The following is a 27,300-nucleotide window of genomic DNA, read 5'->3' as shown; positions in this document are numbered from 1 at the left end:
GGAAGGACTGATGCTGAAGCTGAAACTCCAGTACTTTGGCCACCTGATGTGAAGAACTGACTCATTTGAAAAGACCCTGATGCTGGGAAAGATTGAGGGCAGGAGGAGAAGGGGACGACAGAGGATGAGATGGCTGGTTGGTATCACGGACTCAATGGACTTGAGTTTGAGTAAACTCCGGGAGTTGGTGATGGACAGGGAGGCCTGGCATGCTGCAGTCCATGGGGTTGCAAAGAGTCAGACATGACTGAGCGACTGAACTGGACTGAACCAACCTATCTAATAAAGAGAAATAAGTGCAGAGAATTAGGGAAAATGAAGAGATAGAGGAATATGTTTCAAATGGAGGAGCAAGACAAAACCTCAGAGAAAGAACCAAGTGAAGATAAGCAATCTACCTGATGCAGAGCTTGGCATTCTTATTTCCCAAAATAAGTTGAGTAGTGTCTATCTGTGTTTCAAGCATCTTGCAATGAATGTAGTAGATTTCAAACTTATTTTGTTATGACCCTAAATAAATACTGTTCCTTTAAATATAGACAGACAAATGCATATATATGAACTAATATTCTTAAAATATTAGTTACCCTTATTATAGTAAGTGCTAATATTTTGCATTTTATCCCATTTCAAATTATATGCTGATCCTGACCCACAATAAGGTTGTAATCTGCAGTTTAATCCCATGGACAGAGGAGCCTGGCAGGTTACAGTCCATAGGGTCACAAACAGTTGAACATGACTGAAGCGGCATAGCACACCATATGTTGTGTAAAAAATGAGGTGTTTTTGTAGTCAGAAGACTCTGGTTTTGTCCCTACCTAGTATGTGAGTTATCACCTAACCAGTGAAATAACAAATACTTCCCCAGAAGGTGTGAGGCTGAGTACTTGGTAGGTATTCAGTAAATGTCCATTTCTTTGTCTTTAAAATTCACACTTAAGCCATTCATTGTTATTCCACAGTATGGTAGAAAATATCTAGTTTTTTGGGTATACCTGCATTCTATTGGATTCTTAGACTACTTAGACTATTATGATTTTAACTATGTCTGTTTTTCTTATCTTGGGCTAAAAAAAACACTCAATAAAAACAAATAACAGCAAAAAAAAAAATCTTATAGTAATTTTTACAGGGCATTATTGAGTGTTCCAAGAATCAGAACAGAATCTAGAAACTTGTTAACTTTTATGTGTCACTCATGGAAATGACTACTTGTATTTGTTAATTATTTTCTATGACCACCTTTTGTATTAATAACATCTTCTAAGACATCTTTTCTCCAGCCTCCACTCTTCAACTTTCCTGGCCCATTTTTGTAGCAGTGCCAACGAGATCTTTCTCAGTCAAGGCATGTGTTTCAAGGCATGTCCAGTCTTTCTCAAGCTGAAATGTTTTATGGCTTCTATATAGCTGATTGGTGGTGGGATTTTATCCCTGAAAAAGTAATAGTAACAAAAGAATACAGGTTTACAATTTGAGCTTTAAACATAAACTGTTTCCTGGGCTGTGGCAATAGGGTAAAATGATCCAGTGGTTGAAATCTTATGAGGCTTCATAAATGCACTTAATAATTATCAACTGATGACAAATTAATTGAGTCAATGAATATTAATGTCTCTCCTTTCATATAACTCGATGCCTGGGACAGTTTCAATATGTGACAAATACATTGTACTATGATGTATTAATAACATGTGGATCAGAGAGAAGCAAAAATCAAGGACAAATGTAACTTTCTGTGAGATATATATTTAACACTTTTTAACATTTAGTTTATTACCTTTGGATGCCAGTTAAACTTTACATCCTTCAGTGGTTTTTGTGTGTTGTCTATTGACTGAGTCTATTATTTGTCATTGCAGTCTCAAATACTAAAATATTGCAGATTTTCTTTAATTATATTGAGCTGGTTTGTTTTATTGATTCTGCTCTAATCTGAGAAATCGGTTTTGTAGTTTAGAGCAAGCCAGGCAGGCTTCCCATTATGTTAAGCCTTCAGGTTGACTATTAGATTCTTATATCTTTCTGAAATGTTCCATCTGCCTTATGGTGGTCCTCAAGTTGGGTCAAGTGATAGTGAAAGTGAAAGTCACTCAGTCGTATCTGACTCTTTGCAACCCCATGGACTGTATAGTCCATAGAATTCTCCAGGCCAGAATACTGGAGTGGGTAGCCTTTCCCTTCTCCAGGGGATCCTCCCAACCCAGGGATTGAACCAGGTCTCCTGAATTGCAGGTGGATTCTTTACCAGCTGAGCCACAAGGAAAGCCCAAGAATATTGGAGTGGGTAGCCTATGCCTTCTCCAGAGGATCTCCCCAACCCAGAAATTGAACCAAGGTCTCCTGCATTGCAACTGAGCTATCGGAGAAGATTCTTGTATTGATGGAGCAATACAAAGTGTACTGATGTTGTAGAAACCTCAGGACAGTGGACAGTGGTTTTATTTTGTTCTGAGAGGCATACAACTTCTATTTGGTTGTTTTTAGGCAGATCATAGAACATCTGTGAGGGTGAGTGAAATGGCCACCTTCAGTCTGTGGAGGTATACAGTGAGACATGTGTCATGGGACCGCTAATTACCAATTTGAGATTAATGCCTACTTCAGAGGCCTCACTGGCTCGTAGCTATGGCTCTACCCTAAAAGCACCTTCGGGTCTATGTGCTTAAAGGTGGTGACCTTCACAGTTAGAAAATGCATTGCCCTAGAAACTCCAACTGAAATTCTGTATTTGATGTCATTGAAACACCCTGCTACTTAGATGCTAACCTAAGTTATGTGTATTTTCATCTATCCGTATGAAGGTAGTTAACCTCATGGTTTTTAAAAATAATATAGCTAATATTTATGCAAGTTGATGCAATGAGTTTTCCCTAGAGTATAAAATTATTTCAATGCTTAGTAAAGTGATAAGGGCTAGCTGCCTTGTGTGTTTTCATTGTACTGTTACTGATAACAGAAGCAGGGAGTTGATGGCCCATGCTAAAATGATATCCACAAGGTTGTCAAGCATACCTTTGGGTCTCAGTGCAAACTGAATAGGGAACAGAGTGGTTATAGCTTTCATTCATTTATTTTTTCATGTTGTAAGGTAGGTGGACATGCAGGATTGGAATTAAGAAAATAATGATTAGGTTGGTTCATATACATTTATAAGCCAGTATGTATGAAGTGCTTATTAGCACCATACTCAGCTTCTTGTAAGCATTCTTTAAATTGAGAATACCTTTTAAGAAGTTTTTACTACAGGAGTTAATAGCATATACTCTGCAGCAAAATTCTCTGGGTTTAAGCTAAGTAACTTCAGGCAAGTTGCTAATTAAACTACCTGTGTTTTTCTTTCCTCATGTCTAAACTTTATGATAGAAGTATTTACTTCATGAGGTGACTGTGGGAAGTAAAAGATGTTACGTGCATGGAAAGCATTGGTAACATTGATTTTAGTAAGAAAGAGAATCATAATAAAAATGCCAGTTAAATATTAGTTATATTAGTTATCATTATTTGTAATGCATTCTAAAATTAACTCCAGCATCTCTGCATATATTAACATTCTTGGAAAAGGAATATCTCTTCATTTCCTTGCCTTTTTCTGGAAATGTGAAAGTGCAAGTAGTTCCACCTTGGGTGGGACATATGTTTTTCTATTTTTTTCCTTCGTGTTGGAGAAATCTCTTTCCAAAGGATAGTCTGGTTATTTGTCTACAGATCCTCCCCTGGGGATTATGTGGCAGCTACTTCAAAGCTCTCTCAGCTTGCACTTAATCATTTGTAACATCAAATAACTTGCTTGTTCATTTCATGCATGTTTTCTTATTGAGGAAATTAGTTAACCTAAAAGGAGCATCAGAAGCTGCTTTTTCTTGGTTTTCCTCCTGGAGTAGTTCTCACACATGTTTCTCTTGGAAGTGCCTTGCAGTCTCCTACAGCTTTTTAAGGATGACTGAATTTGGGAACATTCTGTTTAACCACAAAACTCATATTTCCTCTGTCTAATTTCTTTAGGCTTGCCTTCCCTGCAATGCAGTCACCATTTTTCTTCCACATTATGTGGACAGGATTTGTGTTGCCTCCTCTTTGAGAAGGAACCCTTATTTATTTAGCAGCTGTTTTTAGGTTCTTATTGACCCACTAGGCATGGTTCTAGGTGAGTTGAGGAGACAGGTCTGAGTAAGATGGAACACGTCCTTGTTCTCATAAAGCTTTCACCCTCATAGGAGAAGACAGACAGTAATAGGCAAATAAGTAAATAAGATATTTTTCAGTGTGAACGTATGATGAAGAAAATGAAGCAGTAAAGTGAGACAAAGAAGGAAGAAGGTGAGTACTTTAGATGAGGTACCCAAAGGCAGCTTCTGTGGAGAAGTGAGGTATGGGCAGAGACGTGAATGGTAAGACAAAGAAGATCCCAGACAGAAGGAACAGCACGCGTCAGGGCTCTGAAGCAAGAAGAAGCTCAGTCTGGACGAAGTTGGGAGTGAGTGACTGAATGCATTTTGTAGCCTTCAGGGGGTGCAGGTGCCATTTAGTTGCTTGTGATATACACAACAATGAACAAAATAAGACTTTTTTTCCCTCCTCATGTCAGGCTAGGGGGTCGAAGGGTGTTGGGGGAAAGTGGACAATAAACAGGTATAATAAGTTAATTATGTGGAACATAAGCCCATCATTGATAGGAAAATAATTTGTGTGGAGGTTAGGAGTGTGGGGTGTGGGAGCTATAAATTAAAATATTGCAGTCAAGGTAGGTCTCACAGTATAGGTGATATTCAAGAAAATATTGAAGGAGCTGGGGAAGTCAGCCCTATGACTGTCCAGGGGATGAAGTTGCCAGCCACAGATAAGAGCTAGTGCAGAAGAGATAGGTAGCAGGCATTATGTATGACTTGTTCAGAAGACCTCAAAGAAGCCTCTTGCGATCAGAACAGAGCAAGCGAGGAAGAGGTGAGAGACACATTTGGAGAGGTAATGAGTGATATCATGCAGAGTCTTATAAACCACTGTCAGTTCATTCTGACTCAGTGAAATGGGTTGCCATCTTGGGGGTGGGGGTGAGGTAAGGGACATGGAGTAGGGCAGGGGGGCTTTAGGCAAGGATACCTGCTAGAGTAATGGAGTGAGCCAGGAGGCACACATGATGGCACATAGAAGGAGGTGGCTGAGATGATGCGACTTTATCAGCTTCTGAATATATTTTGTAGGCTTCCGGAAGTAGAGTGTGTGAGAAGGAGTCTGACATGACTCGAAGTGTTTGGTCTTGAACAAATAGAAGATTAAGATGGAAATGACTCCAGCTGGAGCAGATTAGGACGGGGTGTGGGCTTGGAGATGTACAGTGGGAGACGTCTATTACACTCTGCGATTACTGTTCCTGTGTCCTTGGGTGCAGTGCATCTCCCATCCTGACTTAGTCTGAGAAGTCTGATTCACTTTGGCCTGTGGATCATTAGAGGTGGGATGAAATGGGACTGAAATGTGCTTACAGGGTTGGGATCCATCTCTTGTGAGAAGAGCTTTCTTTTGTCATCGTGAGAAGACCTTTCCCTCAATAGTTATTGTCTTCTGAACTGGTCCTCCAGTGACTGCATGTGAGGCACTTACCCCAAGTGCACTAGACCAGGGCTGCGTACTGAACATACCTTAGGTCATCAGACCCTCGCTGAGCTGCAGATCCATGAGAATCAATGGCTGGTGTTTATTCTTATTTTTATTGGAGTATCACTGATTTACAGTATGTTAGTTTCTGCTGAGCAGCAACGTGAATCAGTTATACATGTGCATATGTTAACTATTTTTCAGATTATTTTCCCATAGAGGTCATTGTATTGAGTAGAGTTTTCTGAGTTACTGAATTTTGAGGCAGTCTGTTACATCTGGAAGTTTTACAACAGTAATTTACCAATAGAACATCTAAGCAGTGAAATGAAATAAGAATTTGGAGGTAACAGTCTGTCATTCAGAAGAAGTCTGGGCTTGAGATAGAGAGTTTGAGTTATTTGCGTATTAATGGTACTTAAAGCCTCAAGATGAAATGAGATCACCATGGGAGTGAATGCAGTCGAGGACGAGGTAATGAAGGATCGTGTTGCCGAAACAATACAAGGTTCTTGAAGAAGAGGGACAGCCATCAGCAAAACCTGAAAAGGAACAACCAGTGACATAGAGGGAAAACAGATTGTCTAAAAAGTAAGTGGACAAAAACAATCTGGAGGAGGAAGTGATCAACTGTGCCAAAGATGACTAAGTATTGGTTATTGGCTTTGGTAACCTGTGGGGATCATTGCATTTTTTATTGAATTATAGTTGATTAATAATGTTATATTAGTTTCAGATGTATTACATAGTGATTTGATATTTTTATGGATTATACTCCATTTAAAGTTACTATAAAATATTATATTCCTTGTGCTGTACATTATGTCCTTGTATCTTATTTATTTAGTGGGAAAGGGTTCACTGTTGACCTTGATGAAAGAAGTTTCACAGGCCTGGTGGAGGTGCAGACAAGTGTGTTTAAATATGAATATGGGAGGAGAGAAATTTGATATAACAAATAAAATAAGTTTTTGAGGACTATTTTAGAAAGGAGATAAAAATGAGATTAAATGTGGCCTTTTCACAAAGAGGTAACCTATGGTAAAGGTGTTGGATTTTATTCTGAGTGAGGTTGGAGATAGTGGAGGGTTGAAATAGTGATCCATTTGCCTTTATAAGTATTGTTCTGGCTGGTGTGTAGAGAAGGGTCTGGAGTGAAAAGTGGGGAGAACAGTTAAGAGGCCATTTCAGTTTCCCTGGTGAGAGATTATGTTGGCTTCTGCTAGAGTTGTAGCACGGGAGATGTGGAAAGCCATGCATAAATTTTACCAGGAGGAAATGCTATTTAGACCGTGGTGTGGGATTCTAGCTTACAAACTTTTAGCAAGTTTTTGTAATTGAATGAAAATCACCAAGGAACATGAAAATTATTTTTTATAGTTTATCTCCAGCTATACTTTATAAATAATGAATAATGCCAATTTGAAGCAATGTGATGTTATATTGGTTAACTTATAAAATTTACATTCTGCTCTTTTACAAAATAATAATTTCTGTTGTCTATGGAGAAATGGATATGGCCGTTTTTCTCTTTTTAAAATTCCATTCCATCTGAACCACTTCAGTGACACTGGCCTATTTTGCTCAAATGACTTTAGAGGCAGTTTCTGGTGTAGTGTCCTTGACTGAGTTTGTGTGCAAAATAACTTTTTTAAAACGGAAGAAGTTCCAGGATTTTTATTTGGGATGAGGATTCAGCAACAACTAAATACACTTTCACTTCCTCAGATCTTAAGTTTATAAGTAGTACAGGATTGCTCATACAGAAATGGCCAATGAAGTATTTTGCCAAATGTGCTTTCAGTAGAGACTCCAATGATTGTCTGTGATCTGTTTTGCTCTTATACTACGTCCACAGGTTCCCATGGGAACCACCCCCATTTCGTGGGAAGAGTCAAATTTAACAAACAATACAGAAAAGCCATTTAATCATCCTCTGTGTGATCCATGAAAGAGCTAGAATTACAGAGGAAATGAAATACTAAAATCTCTTTCTATCTCCACAGGACTGCCCAGAGAAAAAGTCTTGCTTGTGGTAAATAGATTTGATAGATGGCAAAACAGCAAATGTCCTAAATCTGACAATAGCAAAACTTCTCCTATCATCTGTCTCTTTCTTGGTTCAGATATATTTTCAAAATTTGTTAAGTGTTTTGATGTTTTAGACTTTGGCATTCTGCCAATCATTTTCATTTATCTATCTTTCCCCTGAAATATTGTTTCCAGAAAAAGAAGCTTGTGATTGTAATACAGTGAGCCTTATACATAATCTCCTCATCATGTTCAGAAAGCTAATTTTAAACCCAAATTCTGCATCTCTCTCTCTCTTTCTCTCCAGTGCTTACCTCACTGCATTAATTAATTCCTCTATAGCAATGGAGTTTTGCTTCAAATACCTGACCCACCAACTCCTGAATGTGGAAACTCTGTTATCTTTTATGAAAAGTGGGGCACCCATTGCCACAGGACATGTAAATACAGATTATTTGTACCTAAGAGGGAGCTTTTCTGAGAACAGAGACAGCAGCTTTGATAAGAACAGAGAACACGTCCATGTGTTAAAAGATTTGAATCTTTTGTGTTAAAAGATTTCAGTCAAGTCTCTATTCCCTGACTTGACTGAAAACTATTTTTAAGTGAATTTGTTTGTGCTAAGTTGTCAGTGCACACCAAGTCTGAACAATAGTGAGAGAGTGATCCGGGAGAGTCTTGGGAACTACATAGTCCAAGGCTGCACGCAATTTGGACTTGGCCTTCCTCTGCAGGTTCATCTTCTCACTCCCCACCTTGATCTCCACCATGGACCACATTGGCCTATTTGTTTAATCAAACACGACTAAGGCTTCTCTGCCCAGAGTCCTTGCACATGTGGTTTGTTTTTCCTCAGGTTCTCTCCCCACCCCACAGCAGGTTCTTTGCATCTTTAAGGTCTCAGATTATGTGCCGTTTCCTCAGAAAGCACTTCTCTGACCATCCAGTTTATATTCAGTTTCTCCCCTGTATTTTCTTCTCATCTCACCTTTACTTTTTCACCAAAACATTTACATTTTGTCTATAAGGTCCTACAGGAGGGGTTTTCCTTGGGTTTGCTTTTTCTCTTCCCCAGCAATAGAGATTCTAGAATCTTCCCTTAGAATTGTAGGTGTGCCTTTCCATCTAACAGCAGATTGGTAGCAGGGCTGCCTTAGAAAGGGTACAGTTGGACTGAAAACAAAACCCCTTGTGATCTTTGAGGGAAAAGAGTTGGCATTTTCAAGAGATGGAAGATGCCAGAGTCATTCCTGCCAGTGCTTCCATGACTGGCAGGGGACTTGGGAGGTGGCTGTTTGTGGAAATTAAAAAAAAAAAAAAAATCTGAATCAGGAAAATATTGGAAGCCTGAGAACCATGCATCCTCGATGAGCTTTGCCTTCAGGAAGTGAAATTCTCCTCCAAGGGCCTTGCTGGGCCCTCTGGGATCCCATTGCAGCAGTAACTCAGCTTCTTCTGCAGATTCCATAAACAGCGCCACTGTGAGGCAGCAATATGCAATTACAGTGAACAGATTGATGACTAGTATGGGCTTCCCTGGTAGCTCAGAAGGTAAAGAATCCACCTGCAATGCAGGAGACCCCGGTTTGATTCCTGGGTCTGGAGGATCCGGTGGAGAAGGGATAGGCTACAGATTCCAATTATTCTTGGGCTTCCTTGGTGATCCACCTGGTAAAGAATCCTCCTGCAATGTGGGAGACCTGGGTTCAATCCCTGAGTTGGGAAGAATCCCTGAAGGCGGGCATGGCAGCCCACTCCAGTGTTCTTGCTTGGAGAATCCCCATGGACAGAGAAGCCTGGTGGGCTATAGTCCATGGGATTGTAAAGAGTCGGACAGGACTGAGCGACTAAGCACAGCACATGGGTATCCACAGGGGATATCCTGCCCGTTAGGCCAGGTGGAAAAATGAGCATGCAATTGCAAATGAACCCTGATTTCTGGAAGCCGTTGTCTCCATTGGCTTGTCAGATTCACTATAGATTCTCAATGAGTGTTTGTTTTATGGATTAGAAGATGGAAGCTGAGAGAATTCCAGTAACTTTTCACAAGATCACAGCATTACACAGTGATAGGGTTAGGATGATGTTGTTTAGTCACTAAGTCGTGTCTGACTCTTTGGGGACCCTATGGACTGTAGCCTGCCAGGCTCCTCTGTCCATGGGATTTCCCGGGCAAGAATACTGGAGTGAGTTGCCATTTCCTTCTCCAGGGGTTAGGATAGGACTGTGCCAATCTTTTGGCCCCAGTTTTGATAGTTCTGCAGTTGAATGCAGTCATGATGTGCATTATCATTGTTTAGTCTCTAAGTTGTGTCTGACCCTTTGGGACCCCATGGACTGCAGCTAACCAGGCTTCCCTGATGTGCATTGAGGTTACATTTTATTCCCTCCTAGGTGTGTGTACCTGGGTGTTTTAGAATAGGTAAAAGCCTGCGTCTGTGAGATGCTTATTTTATGTCCGTCAGCCATTTTGGGATCATTAAAATTTCTCATCTGTGTGTCTGAACATCTTCCTTCTTGTTTTACTCATAACCTCCCTTCTTTTCTTCTTGCATGTCTCCTCGAGGCCTTTTTCTTTTTTTACTTTCCCAAAGAGATTTTTAAAGAAAGAGAAATTTCACTTTCTTATTTGAATTTACACTTAAACTTGTGAAAATGGGAAAGAATATTTAAAAAGTGAAATAAGCAAAGTAAATACATATGAATGTAATACAGTGTATCACATAATCATGGTAGGTAATAAAATTGAGAGTGGGGTGGCTTCTTAGAAGAGGATGTTTTAAGGTATGAGATAGGAACATGTCCAGAGAAGATGTGTATCCCAGGGAGAAGTCAGATGGGTGGGCAAGAACAGGGCACATGTGTTTATTGGGGTTGACAGAAGAAAGGTGGTGAACCTTGGTAGGATCACTCAGAATCAGCTGAGGAAAGGATGCATTGGAGAAGGCATGCCTGCAGCCAGTAGGTTTTAAGTTGCCCAAGGACTGGTGCATAAACATCATCAGAGGAGCTTGTAAAACTGCAGACTCTCATGGGTACAACAAATAGGAAAGGAATCTTGATATATTTTGCACATATAAATTGGGCATTACCTCTACAAAGTGAAAATTAAAAATGAACAACCTCTGGTGTAATTTCTAGTTTCAAACCCATCTTTATTGCTTACTACCTGGGTAACTTGGGCTTCCCTTGTAGCTCAGTTGGTTAAGAATCTGCCTGCAGTGCAGGAGACTCGGGTTCGGTTCCTGGGTCGGGGAAGATCCCCTGGAGAAAGAAGTGGCAACCCACTCCAGTATTCTTGCTTGGAAAATCTCATGGACAGAGGAGCCTGGTGGGAGGCAGTCCATGGGGTCACAAAGAGTCAGGCATGACTGAGCGACTAACACTTACTTACTTCCCTGGGTGACTTGAGATAAGTTTTTAAAGATTTAAGCCTATTTCCTCATTTATAAAAACTGATTTTTGAGATGATAAAGTGAATATCCAGTGAGATGTCTTAGGATAATGCTGGCTTATAAGAGGTGTCCAATAAATGTTAATTTTATATATTAAAATATATTCATGCCACATTGTGGTAACTGACTTAGCTATAGTTTTAGATGAATGTTTTCAGTTAATCTTGAAATACTGTTGCTGGCATAATCTTTTCCCTTCAAATTTTCTCAGAAATTAATTGTCTTTCATGAGTAGGTGCAGAATAAATCATTGTTTTCATTCAAGAGACATGGCTGAATAAGCACACATTTGCATAAAATCACTCCCAGGAGTCTATCAAAATGAATGAAAAGAACCCCAAATTAGAGAGGATGATTTCATTTATACTGAAATTAGAGTGGAGCCTCATACTCATACCCTAAATTACAAGGACTAGTGTTTGGATTCAATTTAGTATAAGTTGCCAGGATTTAATTCACATGTTCTTTAATCTTGGACATACTGCTTGCCCTACATGGGAAATGGAAACGTTCGAAGGGTTTTTTAACAACCCTGGTAAATAGGACAGAGCGGCAAAGTTACACATCAAATTTTATGTTCCAGAAAATACAGCTTATAACACAAAGACAGACAAAGGGGGAGATGTCATTTTCCAAAAGTAATAATATGAAAAGTTTAGGTATGCTTCCAAAAGTCTGCTGTCCTTCATTATTTGTGCATTAATATTTCAGTACATACATACTCAATGTTTTTTAAAATGCGTTTCATAAATAATAGAGAATAAAAGCTTTTATTTAACAGTTTCTTACCCTACAAATGTGATTGTGGTCTCAACAACTGTTGAAAGAATTATGAAGGACAGAACGAGCTGTTACACCAAACATAAGCGCCGTAAATGCTGGCTGCTGAGATGAAAGTGGCCGAGCGATTATCCTCATCTTCTTTCCAGTTCTACATTTGAAAAAAGCCTAGACTCTCAGTGAAGTGAATCATCACTGATAGGGAGAAGAGAAAATGTCCTTGCCAGCAGGGACCACAAAGAGCAGGAGAATCAGGCCCGTTACAGAATACGTGAGTGGTTGATCGGCAGAGAAGGCTGGAGAACAGGTAGTGCATGTGGCTGGTTTTGCCATTTGGGAATTTGAACCTATAGTTTCTAGATCTTCACTTTTTCAAGAGAAGTAAGTTATCTACTGATTTTTGATATTTTCCTTCTTGTTGTTTTTTTTCCTTTGTTTTGTTTTTGTTTTCTTTGTTCAGAGGGGTTAAATTCCCAAATTTTAGAATACTGGGAAATAATCCAGCATTCTTTCCATCACCTGAGTCAGTGCAGGGAGCATTGAGTGGGCTGGACAGGACCTACCTTGAGCCACATTTCGCCCAGGGACTTTCAGTTCACAACCTTTCCAGCCCAGTGCACGATGTGGGGATCCTGAGAGGCAGAGAGGAGAGTAGTTACGAGCTCAGATCACAATCAGCGCTCTTGGCATCATGCCTATACTTGTTCCTGGAACGCTGATTGACTGTCTTAGCACAAGACAAGATCTGATCAGGGAGATGGTTGTATAAGATTGATATTTCAGAGTTGATACTTTTAACCAAGATGTTTCCTCTAAGAATTTCTCAGTATGAACACACTCCTCTTAGGAGTTTGGACGTTTTTTAACTTTAAAAGAAACCATTTTTTTCAACAGATGCCCAAAGCTTACCATATCTATACCCCTAATGCTTCCTTAATATTTTAAAAATTAAATATCAACATAAAATTAAAAATTGTTAAGCATCCTATGTCTCCTCTTGTCCTGACCTATGAAGCTTTTTTCATCAAGGTTCTTTATCAAACTTTTCATCTGGTGATACAAGCTAGTTTTTCCGGAGCATCAAGAAAAAAATTGCAGGTGCCTCAGAGCAGTGGGAAAGGACACAAAAGACATCAGAAGGTTGGTTTTGAGACTATGCTCATCAAAGGTGTTCTACGCTGTGGATTTCTTATTAAATGGATTATCTACCTGCCAGGCGTTTGAGGTGTTCCTCTTCACTGTCTTTCTCTGAGGACTGTTGAAGCCTTATGTTGTGTGAGGTGAGCCCCTCCCACCTTTTTTTTTTTTTTTCGGTAGGTGATTTACAGAAAATGAGATCTGTAAGCAGTCATTAAAAATACTCTCTTTCATTGTTAATGCAGTGTTTAAATGGATTATGCTTGTCCCACTATGGTCTTTCTTTTAATCTGAACAATAATAAGGTCAGTTTGACACAACCTGACTTTTTTTTTTTTTTTTAAACATTCAGTTTAATCCTTTGACTAACCTTGTCCACATTTGTCTTTAATCTTGGACCACCTACTTTGGCTGGTTATGTGATTTGCAAATTAAAAATGCTTATTTCCTTTTCCTTGTTATTGAACGCCAAAGCTCATTCAAACTCTTATTTTTTTCTTTGCTTTCCTTTGCCTTCTATTTCCCTAATATCTTCTGCTTGAATTAATAAAATTGCTTAAAAAAGAATAGTCCAGTCAAATGCCAAGTTACCTAATTTATTTATGGAAAAACTAAAGTAGGATGGGGAGGACATGTTACTAAATTATAATTTTTTTTTTTTATTATTGAATGTCAGTCCACGGTGTTCCTTCTGTGACTGTATAAATATGTGTTCTATTGATTGTTAGAGGTAAAAGGCACTTGGACAGTCCTTTGGTGTAACACTATCATTTTATTGGCTAGGTCATGATGAACATAGTAGAAGGGTCATCTTGGCCAACGTCGTACATAGTGGCAAAGTCAGGAGATAGTGTTGCGTAGTGGTTAAGGGCTTAGAATCTGAAGGTGGACAAACTGAGTTTGTGTCCTAGATGGCTGATCGTATATTAATTATCTTTCTGTGACTTCAGGCAAGCCAGATAACTTTTCTGAGTTCTAGGTTCCATGATTTTAAAGTGAAAATAATAATAGTACTCACTTCGAAGGATTACGATGAGTAAGAAGTGATAGGATCCAGGCCAACTCCATGACACTGTCCCTAGTACATACCAAGTTCTCAACAAATCATCTGTGTTATTGCCGTCACTGTCGTAACGGTGGTAACCAATGTTTTGATAACCAGTCCAGGCTTATTTTATCACAAAGCTTTAGCAATGCTTCCAAACTGTCTAAAGACTTTCTTGAGGTCTGTTAGTTTCCTCAACAGGGGCTCAAAATCTTTTTCATTTGGTTATGTGGTTCCGCAGTGCATGTTAAGTTTACACCCCATTCCTGTTGTTGCCCATGTTCAGATTTGGGTCATAAATTCAGTAAGTCTGTATTGAGCCCCTTTCTTCTGTGTACACACTTCTGTGCTAGATCTTGAGCACACTTTTGTGAACAGAATGGAGAACGCCTGTTTTCATGGAGCTTATGTTTTGGGATGGGAGATAGATGCTAAACAACCAGTCATATTTTTGTTTATTTATGGCTGTGATAAGTGTTAAAAATGAGTACTAATTGTTATGAGTGAGTGTATGGGTTTCTCTAGGATGAGAAAGTGTTAAACTAGAGAAATAAGGCAGAAAGCCTTGCATTTTGAAGCTTTCTTCAAAGGTACCTGCAGAGGGGCAACAGCATTGTATTCGGTAATTGCAGAAATAGATGGAAATCAGTGTGGCTGAAGCAAGTGGATGTAGGAGAATGAGACTGGAGATGAAGGGGGTATATATCATGAATTTTATGATAAAATTTGTGTTAAAATGTCTGGGCTTTATTATGAGGTAATGGGAAGTTATTGGCAGATCTTTTATAAAGATCATTTTAGCACTCTATGAAAAATGGGTGAAAGGAAGATGTTCTGAAACACAGAGGGCTCTTCAGGAAAGAAGACGACTTGACATATGCTGGAAGTGAATGGAAGGGAAGAGAGACCTGAGATACACAGCGGTTACAGTGACGGAGCTGGTGTGTGACTTGTGTGTTAACAGATGTGAAAAGAGGTAGAAAGAATGACTCCACTTCTATCTTAGGCTCCAGATATCATGAATGATGGAGCAAGGTTGATATAGCATCAGATTTTCTCCTGATGCAACTGAAACACAAAGACATTCTGGCAAAAGAATATTCACATGGTAGACCACACAGCAGAGAGTGTGTAGAAAAACCCACCTCTCCCGCATGTTTCTTCTTCACACTTATACAGTTATGCTACCACCATACTCACAACACTTCTGGCACCATGTGTGTGTGTGTGTGTGTGTTTTAATCCTACAGCAAACAATTCTCTCTGATATCTCTGAATGTCCTGTATTTCAGTGCAGTCCTGACACTAACCAGAGTTAGTGCAGAACGCATAGGTTAAGGGCTCAGTTCCACAGGACTGCCGCTACGTGAGAACCAATTGCAAGCAGTAGGTCACCCGGTTACCCACAACTTCCATCTGACTTGGCACACTTCAGAGGTTCACATGAACCCCCCATCTTAAATTAGATTATTTGCTAGAATAGCTTAGTAAGTCTCACGGACACACATATTTCAGTTTATAAGCTCAGTCGTGTACGACTCTTTGCCACCCCATGGACTGTAGCCTGCTAGTCTCCTCTGTCCATGGAATTCTCTAGGCAAGAATACTGGAGTGGATTGCTGTTCCCCTCTCCAGGTTGTCTTCCTGACCCAGGGATTGAGCCCAGATCTCCTGCATTGCAGGCAGATTCTTTACCATCTGAACATCAGGCAAACCCTGTATGAAAAAGGATACAGATGAATTTCCAGATGAAGAGTATATAGGGGAGGTCTGGAGGTGTCCTGAACACAAAAGCTTCTGTCCCCATGGGGTTAGTGTTTGCTGCCCTCTATTACATGGATATGTTCAGCCACTTGGAAATCTCTATACTTTTGGAATTTTTATGAAGCCTTCATCATGTAGGCATACTTAGTTGTTCACTCACATCTCAAACCCTTCTCCCTTTCTCTGAGGATGTCAGGTGGGGCTGAAAGTTCTAAACTAATCATGGCTTAGTTTTCTGATGATTGACCCCCATTTTGGAACTAGCACACCAAGAACTACCTCATTAGAAAAAAAAAAGATACTTCTGTGACCTAGGAAATTCCAAGACATATAGGAGCTCTATCTAGTCAGGAACCAGAGTCACAGAGTCTAAATATTAGAACAAAAGATGCTCCGAGTCCTCTTATTACTTAAAAATTCCAAGGGTTACTGGAGGATTATGCCAGAACCATGGATGAAGACCAAGTATATATTTCTTATTATAAATCACGGTATCTCAGAGAGGCAAGTGAAAAGAGAACTTCTAGGTCATGATTAGGATAGTGTTGTATTTTGCCTTGATACGATTTCAAATCTTCCTTGTTTATGACCTAAGTGAAGTTTTTTTAATCCACTTGTTTATGGAAAAATGGAGGTTGTTTTTAGAGGTAAAACTGTCTTGATATGAGAAAGCAGTAATTTACATCAGTGTCACCATCTCATCTGTTACAATCAATAAGCAGTCAGTAACTCCAGCTGCTAGTCCCTCCACTGGGATGGGGATGCTTATCATTAAAAAAACAGGTAAAGAAGCCACTATGGTGAGTGGACATAGATTATAAATACCCAGAGTTTGTGAAGATAATCTGAGAATTGAGGTCTGAGCAAGGTGACTCTTTGGTGATATACCTTGCTCTTGAAACACCCTCAGGACATTAGCTCCTACCTTGGAAAAGACAGATCTTTTACTAGCAGTGACAAAAGCTGTTAAGGTACTCAAGAGGATGGTGTTGCTGCCAGCACTGATGCCATTGTCCCTAGCAACATGCTCTAGCAACCAGGGACTTTTATTTTGACAGCTGGAAGTCAGCTCTAGGTTGGTCAAGCATCTCTCTGAAGTACTAACTCATAAATGTACACCTCAAACTAAATTTGGTTTTTAATCTTTTCATCTCCCCTTATCTGGAACAGTAGTGTGATTAATCTATCACTGGATTGGAGTGTTATTTCTTTTTAAAGAGACATTACCCTGTATGCTATTGACTTGTGAAATTATTGTAATTCCCACAGTGAACCTGGATTTAAGTAAAATATTGCCAAAGACAATCTCAGTCTTTGAGCATAATTGGCTTCCTCCCCTAAACACAACATATAGAACGCATTCTTAGTTTAAATATATTAAATAATACGATAGTCAGATACCAGAAGTTGGTGTAGTTAAGTTTTGAACTGTGAGGTTTGTGTAAATCAGTATCGAGGAATTCTTGTTTCTTGTATAAGTCCAGTGTTCTTCAATGCCAGTAATCAGATAAACTGCTTAAGTCAACTAAATTCATCACTTATTGGTAGAACTCTAGAAGAGTGTGTGGTTTCCCTTGTAGCTCAGTCGGTAAAGAATCTGCCTGCAGTGCAGAAGACCCAAGTTCGATCCTGGGTTGGGAAGATCCCCTGGAGAAGGAAGTGGCAACTCACTCCAGTATCCTTGCCTGGAAAATCTCATGGACACAGGACCCTGGTGGGCTGCAGTCAATGGGGTTGCAAAGAGTCGAGTTGGGCACGACTGAGTTACTAACACTTACTTAATTACACTTAGAGTGTGTATCAGTTCTTCAGTGTCAAATGACTGACTAGAATATTTGCATCTGAAGTTAAGGTAAAGTCACTGCCTTTTGTACATAACGTAATGATCTTACATCTTTTAAAAATATCTCAAATATTTTATTTTTTGTTTATTATATGCTTGGGTCCGTGCTAAGTCGTTTCAGTTGTATTTGACTCTTTGTGACCCTGTGGACTGTAGCCTGCCAGGCTCCTTTGTCCATGGGATTCTCCAGGCAAGAATACTCTCCAACCCAGGGATCCAACCCGCCTTTCTTAAGTTTCTTACATTGGCAGAGGGGGTCTTTACCACTAGTGCCACCTGGGATTTTGTTTAGTTTTATTCTTTTTCAGCAAAAGCAGGGGCTTAAGACTAAATATAATGTAGGTGTAAATGAGGATAAAATTTTTTAAAAACATATATTTTAGTGTAGTTTTCTCATATGCATTTTATTCATTTGAGCATATTATGATTTCAACATGATTTGCACTTGAATTATTCATGTTTGTTCATTGCCATGCTGCTGCTGCTGCTAAGTCGCTTCAGTTGTGTCTGATTCTGTGCGACCCCATAGACTGAAGCCCACCAGGCACCGCTGTCGCCGGGATTCTCCAGGCAAGAACACTGGAGTGGGTTGCCATTTCCTTTTCCAATGCATGAAAGTGAAAAGTGAAAGTGAAGTCGCTCAGTCGTGTCCGACTCTTAGCGACCCCATGGACTGCAGCCTACCAGGCTCCTCCATCCATGGGAACCTCCAGGCAAGAGTACTGGAGTAGGGTGCCAATGAGGTTCCTCTCTAATTGAGAATTAAGTATCTTTTGTTCAGAATTCTGTTCATTGTATTGAAAATACTCCTTTTTAATGTTGATGTATTGTTGTATGTGTGTATATGTTTGGATTAAAAAAAAATAAAGAATCCTTTCACTATGAAAAAAATTTGAGGTAATACCATGTTGTGCGGTTTAATTAGGTTTTATTTTTATTTTATTTTAGACTTTTCTGCTTTCCCAACTTCTAACCATATAGTCATAGGGAAAAATATGTCCCACTACTAGAAAATCCATACGGATCCCCATCCATGTCTTTGAAATTTTGTGGGATGTCTGAGGCCACCCTTCATGCAGAGGGAGATGTGGGAGAGCTGTGGTGATCTGTTTGTTAACTCAGGTATTTGTCAACCTTAGGGAATGGGTGCAGTTGCTCTAATTCTCTGCTGTCCACATGGCCTGTCAATGCCCATAACCACAGTTGTTTTAGAGAAAGGTTAAAGTTGTGTGTAGATGAGGACTATAATGATATACCATTGATTGAAGTTTTCTGTCCATCACAGGAGATATTGTATTTATCAATCAAAATTAATCATGAAAAAGGGAAAAAAATGAAAATGAAAGCAAAAAAGATTTTTTTCAGGGAAACACACAAAGTATCCAAAGAGGTGGTAAATATGAGAAAGGTTTCTCCTGGAAACCAAATTAATTAACTGGAAGGCTGGCAGAATGAACATAACTACAAGCAAAAAGACAGTTTATAAAGGAGAAGATGAGACACTAAGGATAGATCCTGGGGCTCAACTCATAGCTAATAATTGGCATTTTTGAAATAGAGAACAGATGTGCAGAAGGAGGAGAAATAATAGATTACCATTCCCCCTGAGCAGAACTAATTCTTAAAGTCTTCACATTAAATGAACCTACCACAGGCTGGTGAAGATTAATGAAAATAAAAACTTTTAGACACATCATGGTGTAAACCTTGAATTCCAAGGACAAAGAGAAAATTCATATACAAATTCACACTTAAAAAATAGGTTGTTTACAAAGAAGCAAGAATTTGTTACCTAATTTCTCATCTGCAACACCTATGCTTATGGACAGTTCAGTTGCTCTCCAGAACTCTGAGTGGAAAAACGGTTGCCACCCTGATATTCTTTAACCAGATACTCTTTCTTATTATATGAAGGGAAAGAGTACATTTTGATACATGAAAGGACTCGAAAGTATCTCCGAATGGGTTGCTTCTTAGAAAAAAAGAAAGGAAGAGAAAGGAAGAAGGGGCAGGGGTGCCGGGACGACATAATGAAGCCATGAAGTACTGTAGCTAAACTGAAAATGTATCAGAGTAGATTCTACATGGAAGAGGAGGACGTGGTTTCTCATTCTGGGATGCTGCTCTAACATTAGCCCTGGGCTGACTGTGTTAAGATCACGAGGAGACTTTTAATGCTGATTCTTAAAGTCCAAAGTTAGTGATAAAATGTTTAAATCTGAGATAGGACCCAACAGTCTGTATTTTAAATAGGTTCCCTGAGTGATCTAACACCCAGCCTTATTTGGTAACCTATGAATAATGAGTCCAATAAAATATATAATTAAGTGATCATTGATAATGTCATCATGAATGTTAATGTAATGGTTTAAGATAAAACATAGAGAGTCTTAAACTAGGAAGAACATAATGTAAATAATTATTTTACTAAAAATAAAAGCTCACTTTAGAAGAAGCTAGGTAATTTGTAAATATTGTGGTGTAAAGGTTGTACAGGGTGAGGGGATCACTGAAGAAACAGAAGCTTGTGATTTCTTAGCCTTTTTCTTAATAGGAAGTTCTTCAGTCAGTCAGTTCAATCAATTCAGTGGCAAGTTCTTAAAGATGATTTAGTTATTGAGATTGATGGAGAATTATGTTACGTGTGCTTATATAATTTTATTATGCTTCACAGATATTGCATTAAAAAAAAAAACAAATTTAAGGTTTGGGGTAACCCTGTGTTGAGCTTATCTGTTAGCACCATGTTTCCAAAAGCATTTGCTCACTTCCTGTTTCTGTGTCACATTTTGGAAATTCTCAAAAGTATTTCCAACTTTTTCCTTATTTTGTATATTTTGATAATGTGTGATCAGGGATCTTTGATGTTACTATCATTTTGGGGTGCCGCAAACTATACCCATATTAGATGTAAAACTTAATTGATAAATGTTAAATGTGTTCTGGTTGTTCCACTGACCCGCTGTTCATCCATCTCTTTCCCTCTCCTCAAGCCTCCCTATTCTCTGAGACCCAACAATATTGAAGTTAGACCAATTAATAGCCCTGTAGTGGCCCCAAAGTGAAAGAAAGAGTCTCACGTCTCTCACTTTAGATCAAAAGTGAGAAATGATGACACTTAGGAGAGAAAGCATGTTGAAAGCCAAGACAGGCTAAAACCTAAGACTCTTGTACCAAACAGGTAACCAGGTTGTGAATACAGAGGAGAAATTCTTGAAGGAAATTGTAAGTGCCACTCCAGTGAACACAGGAATGATAAGGAAGCAAAACAGCCTTATGCTAATATGGAGATAGTTTCAGTGGGCTAGATAGAAGATCAAACCAGCCACAATGTTTCCATAAGTTGAAACCTAATCCAGAGGAAGGATCCAACGGTTTCCAGTTCTATGAAGGGTGGGAAAGGTGAGGAATCTGTTGAAGAAAAGTTTGGAGCTAGCAGAGGTTACCTCATGAGATTTAAAGGAAGAAGACTCGTACTTTTCATGTCAGAAAAGTAGGAGTGAAGCAGCCAGTGCTAATGTAGAAGCTTCAGCAACTTATCCAGAAGATCTAGCTGAGATAGTGAATGTAGGTGGCTACATTGAACAACACATTTTCAATGTAGACTAACAGCTTGTTTCAGGGGAAGATGCCATCTAGGACTTGCATAGCTGGAGAGGAGAAGTCAGTACTTGATTTTCAAGTTTTAAAGGGCTGTTAGGGGCTAATGCAGCTAGTGACTTTCAGCTGAAGCCAGTTCTCATTACTGAAGTGAAAGTGAAGTGAAGTCGCTCAGTCGTGTCCAACTCTTCTCGACCCGTGGACTGTAGCCCACCAATTCCTCCGTCCATGGGATTCTCCAGGCAAGAATGCTGGAGTGGGTTGCCATTTCCTTCTCCAGGTTGCTCATTAACCATCCCCCAAATCATAGAAACCTTAAGAAATACACTGAATATACTCTGCCTGTGTTCTAAAGTGGAAAAACAAAACTTGAGTGACAGAACATCTATTGATAGCATGGTTTACTGAATATTTTAAGCCTACTGTTGAGACCTAATGCCTAGAAAATAATTTTCATTTGAAAATATTAGTGCTCATTGATAGTGCATCTGGTCAACCAAGAGCTCTGACAGAGAAGTGTAACATTAGTGTGTGTTTCATGTCTGGTGACACAATATTCATTCTGTAGCCCATGGATCAAAGAATAATTTTGACTTCCAGCATTTAAGAAATACATTTTCTAAGGCTATAGCTGCCATAGACAGTGATTCCTCTGATGGATTTGGGCAAAGTAAATTGAAAACATTTTAAAAAGGATCCACCACTGTAAATGCCATTAAGATCATTTGGGATTCATGGAAAGAGGTTGAAAAATATCAACATTAAGAGGAATTTGGAAAATGTTTCTTCCAGCCTTCATGGTTCACTTTGAGGGGCTTAGGATTTCAGTGGAAGAAGTTAACTGCAGAAGTGGTGGAAATAGCAAGAGAATTCAAATTAGAAATGGACCCTGAAGGTATGACTGAATTGCTGCAACCTCAAAATAAAATTATAAAGCATGAAGAGTTTATTCTGAGGGATGAGCAGAGAAAGTGGTCATGAGATGGAATCTTCTCATGGTGAAGATGATTGAAATGACAACAGAAGGTTTAGAATATTATATCAACTTAGTTGATAAAGCAGTTGCAGGATATGGATGAATTAACTCCAATTCTGAAAGGAGGTAACTGGGTATAAAATGCTATGAAACAGCACTGCATGATACAGAGAAATCATTCAAAAAAGGAAGAGTTAATCAATGTGGCAAACTTCATTGTTGTCTTATTTTAAGGAATTGCTCCAGCCAACCCAGCCTTTAACAACCTCAATGCTGATCACTGAGCAGTCATCAGTATAGAGGAAAAAACCTCGACTACCAAAAGATGAATACTCATCGAAGGCTTAACAATGGTTAGCATTTTTTAGCATAAAAGTTTTGTTTTAATTAAAATATGTAAAATATTTTTCTAAATGTAATACTATTGCACACTTAATAGACTACAGTACAGTGCACACATAACTTTTATATACAGTGGGAAACCAAAAATTCTTTACTATGGTATTTGTTTATTGTAGTTTGGAACCAAACCTGCAATATCTCCTAGTTGTTGCTGTGTATTTTAAGATAACTAATGGGCTTCCCTGGTGGCTCAAATGATAAAGAATCTGCCTGCAGTGCTGGAGACCCGGGTTTGATCCCTGGGTCAGGAGGATTCCCTGGAGAAGGGAATGGCAAACCACTCCAGTATTCTTGCCTGGAGAATCCCATGGACAGAGGAGTCTGGCGGGCTGCAGTCCATGAGGTCACAAAGAGTTGGACATGACTAAGCGACTAACACACACCAGACAGGAGACAATGGTGCAAAAGAGATACAATGGATTTCCATAATGACTACAGATAGGAAAATAATAATGAAAAAAAGAAAAATTTAGTAATAGAGTAATAATTTTGGGGAAGAAAGCAATAAGAAAATATAAACAAAAACAAGTGAAATGATAGAACATATGAAAATTATAATTCAGTAACTTAGACTTTAATTGGTTTAAAATTAACTGGTTCAAAATTGGGAAAGACTGCATGTTGTCACCTTGCTTATTTAACTTCTGTGCAAAGTACATCGTGTTAAATGCCTGCCTGGATGAATCACAAGCTGGAATCAAGACTGTGAAGAGAAATATCAACAACTGCAGATATGCAGATGATACCACTCTAATAGCAGAAAGCAAAGAGGAACTAAAGAGCCTCTTCTCTTGATGAGGGTGAAAGAGGAGAGTGAAAAAGCTGACTTAAAACTCAACATTCAAAAAAAATTAAGATCATGGCATCCAGCCCCATCAATTCACGGCAAGTAGATGGGGAAAAAGTGGAAACAATGGCAGATTTTATTTTCTTTAGCCATGAAATTAAAAGACGCTTGCTCCTTGGAAGAAAATCTAGACAGCATGTTAAAAAGCAGAGACATGTTAAAAAGCTATAACAAATCTAGGCAGCATGTTAAAAAGCAGAGACATCACTATACAGCCCCTCAACAAAGGGCTATATAGTCAAAGCTATAGTTTTCCCAGTAATCATGTATGGATGGATGTGAGATTTGGACTGTAAAGAAGGCTGAGCACTGAAGAATTGATGCTGTCAAATTTTGGTGCTGGATAAGACTCTTGAGAGTCCCTGGGACAGCAGAGAGATTAAACCAACCAGTCCTAAAAGAAATCAACCCTAAATACTCATGGGAAGGACTGATGCTAAAAGCTGAAGCTCCAACACTTTGGCCACCTGATGAGAAGAGCCAGCTCATTGGAAAAGTCCCTGATGCTGAGAAAGACTGAAGGCAGGAGGAGAAGTGGGCAACAGAGGATGAGATGGTTGGATGGCATCATTGACTCAATGGACATGAGTTTTGGCAAACCCTGGGAGATAGTGAAGGATAGGGAAGCCTGGCGAGCTGCAGTCTGTGGTATCTCAAAGAGTTGTACATGACTGAGCAACTGAACAACAAGAACAAACTTTAATTACAAAACAGATGTTCTTACATTAGATAAAAAGTATAACCCAGTTACATGCTGTTTTAAATAATAAAGTATTACAGTGTTACAGGACTGTGTTTATTGATAACATTTCAACCAAGATATAGTAATTAAACCTTTATGCACTGAAAAATATGCATTAAAGTATGATGAATTAGAATCTTAAAAATCTAAGAAATAATTAATACAACTGCTACCAGACTAGGACATTTTAACACAAAACCTATCATTTTAACACAAAATTTTAACACAAAACACAAAAACAGTACTATCATCAAAGAAATCCAAAGTACAATTTTAAGTTCATACTTCTTTGGTAACAGAAACCTCACCTTTTCCTTTAAAATGTCATTCCAATTTTAAAATAAATCAAAGTGGTGACTAAGAATAAACTAAAGCTTCACAACAGAATATTTTGTTGTTTACACATCCCTCCTCATCCATTTTTTTCTTCTTTCATTTTTAAAAGAGTTTTAGGTTTCTATTTTCTGATTCTCTATTCTCTTTTCATTTGATAATCACTGATTTTGAATATTATAATTCAATTAGGATTTATTTCAAAGGTACAGGTTGAAAGATTGTACTCTACAAATGTAGCCTCTGTATTATTGTCCAAGTGTGAAATGTTTATGAAAATTGATTATATGATATATCTAAAGGAAATTTGGCATTTAAAATTTAAAAAATCTCACCTGTTCTCAAAGGAGTAATAAAGCTGTAAATTAACAAGTAGCAAAAGTGGAATTACTTGGAAATTAAAAGAAAACATCAGAGTGGCTCTTGGGTTGAAGAGGAAATCCTAACTAATTTTACACTATCTTAAAAAAAGCTTACTAAAGATACTTGTTTAATATTTTGATATTTGGTTAATTTCACACTCAGATTTTTAAATAAACATTATTGCTTCCATTTTTTAAATATAAGAGACTGAAATTAAGTAAACTAAATAATTACTTAAGTGGCTGAAAAAACAGAAATTACAAATGAAAAGAAATTAGTAAAGAGTAATTAGTAATTGAAAAAGCAGAAATTAGTGAAATGTTTCAGATTCATTACCTTCTTAGCCACCAGGGAAGCCCTGTATTACATATAAAATATATAGAATTAAAAATACCCATGTTTTGAAAACAGTGGTAAAATCAAAAAGGTTTTGTCATGTGTGATTTAGAAAACATGAGAAGTCCACATATATGTAACGTTAAGTTTAAAGGGTATAGGACCATAGATATGTGATAACTTTTTTTTTTTTAATCATAAGTAATTTTATTGATGTACATGCAAACAAAATTGGAGATTTGGGGAAAAAAATAGCACAAATTTTTTTTTCAAGAAAAGAAAAATTCCTAGTTAAAAGCATTTCCTAGGGTAAAGTATAACAAAATACTGTCTTAAATGTAACTTAACTGCTACAAAATGCACAGACTCAAGTGGCTTTAGAGTTAAGTGCCAGAAGCAGTTTAAGAACCTAATCATTACTAAGTGACTTAAAATATTTCAGAATTTTAAAACTTAAAATTAGAGCGACCACTTTCTATTTTATTTAAAGTCCACAGTTTGAGAGGCTAACATAAAAGTATATTGTCAAATATGGGAAGAGCTGCACCAAGTAACAACAAAAATTATAGACAATTTTCCTTATGATTGCTGATGTAAGTACTGGTGAATCACAGTCTTTATTATGTTAAAAGTACTATAAACTTATCCATAGTTTATGCTAAAAATGTAAGAGAAGTTCAATATTCAGAGGTATGTTAATATAATTTTTATAGTATATTAAAAAGATAACTTCTTTATTATTATGTTGATAGTTGTTGACAGCTTTTCAATAAAATTAAATAGACATTTTCCAATAAATCTCTTAGCAAACTAGGGAAAATAAAAGAAAATTTCTTAGCATGATTATGATTGAGGGTATCTGTGAAAAATAGTAGTAAACCTGACAGTTCATTGTGAACACTAAAAACACTCCTGTTCAAAATCAGAAATAGGACATAAATGTTCCTTATAAATGCTCTCATTCAACGATACTCTGAAGACTATAGAACGTAAAATGGAAACAAAATTAAGAATAAATATTGGAAAGGTACAAATTATCACTGTTTTCAGATTACTGTTTGGGGTTCTTCAGTAGAAGTTTTACAATTACTTAGAAACTTTTAGAATTAATGCTAGTAATATAGCAAGCTATAAGATAAAACCAGTAGTTTATGTATAAGAATCAGAAATGTAAAAGGAAATTAAATTACCCTTGACATTTTTCACAGGGTAAGGAACAAATAATCCTAAAATTTATGTGGAACCACAAAAGGCCCAGAATTGCCAAAGCAATCCTGTGGAAACAGAACAAAAAGCTGAAAGCATAACCTTTTCAGACTACAGGAGTCAAAACAGCATAGCATGGTAGAGTTCCATGTGCTATACGTGGAATTCTTTGATGCTGTTTCAGCAGTGCTCTGTGTTATTTGGCAGCCTGGATGGGAAGGTAGTTTGGGGGAGAATGGATACATGTATATGTATGGCAGAGTCCCTTTGCTGTTCACCTGAAACGGTCATGACATTGTTTATTAATTGGCTATACCCCAATACAAAATAAAAATGTTTTTTAAAAACCAGCATGAGAGTGGCACAAAAACAGACACATAGATCAATGAAACAGAATAGAGAATCCAGAATAAACCCATGCACCCATGTTCACTTATTCTGTGACAAAGGAGGCGAGAAAATACAATGGAGAAAAGATAGTCACTTCAGCAAGTGATGATGGGAACGCTAGAGAGCTATGTGTAAATCAATGAAATTAGAACACTCCCTCATACCATGTAGAAAAAAATAAACTCAAAATGGTTTAAATACCTAAATATAAGACATGGCACCATAAAACTCCTAGAAGAGAACAGAAGCAAAACATTCTCTGACATAAATTGTAGCAATATTTTCTTAGATCATTCTCCTAAGGCAAAAGAAATAAAAGCAAAAATAAACAAATAGGACTTAATCAAACTTAAAAACTTTTGCATAGCAAAGAAAACCATCAAAAATGAAAAGACAACCAATGGGATGGGAGAAAAATATTTGCAAATGATGCAACCAACAAGGGGTAACTA

General features: G+C 38.0%; 1 protein-coding gene and 1 long non-coding RNA gene across 4 annotated transcripts in view; one reads left to right on the top strand and one right to left on the bottom strand.

Moving 5' to 3' along the window:
* CNTN4 (contactin 4) overlaps positions 1-27,300 on the top strand; it is a 1,026,926-nt gene that overhangs the window by 48,936 nt on the left and 950,690 nt on the right. The gene's annotated exons all lie outside the window — the stretch shown is intronic.
* LOC133234939 (uncharacterized) lies at positions 1,133-19,521 on the bottom strand. The gene is made up of 3 exons (XR_009732372.1): positions 19,446-19,521; positions 12,428-12,496; positions 1,133-1,437 (listed from the first exon to the last, which is right to left on the bottom strand). It is a non-coding gene; the product is annotated as an uncharacterized LOC133234939 (long non-coding RNA).

This window comes from Bos javanicus, chromosome 22, assembly GCF_032452875.1.
Source record: "Bos javanicus breed banteng chromosome 22, ARS-OSU_banteng_1.0, whole genome shotgun sequence".
NCBI classification, from domain to species: domain Eukaryota; kingdom Metazoa; phylum Chordata; class Mammalia; order Artiodactyla; family Bovidae; genus Bos; species Bos javanicus.
This window is presented reverse-complemented; position numbering and strand designations above follow the sequence as displayed.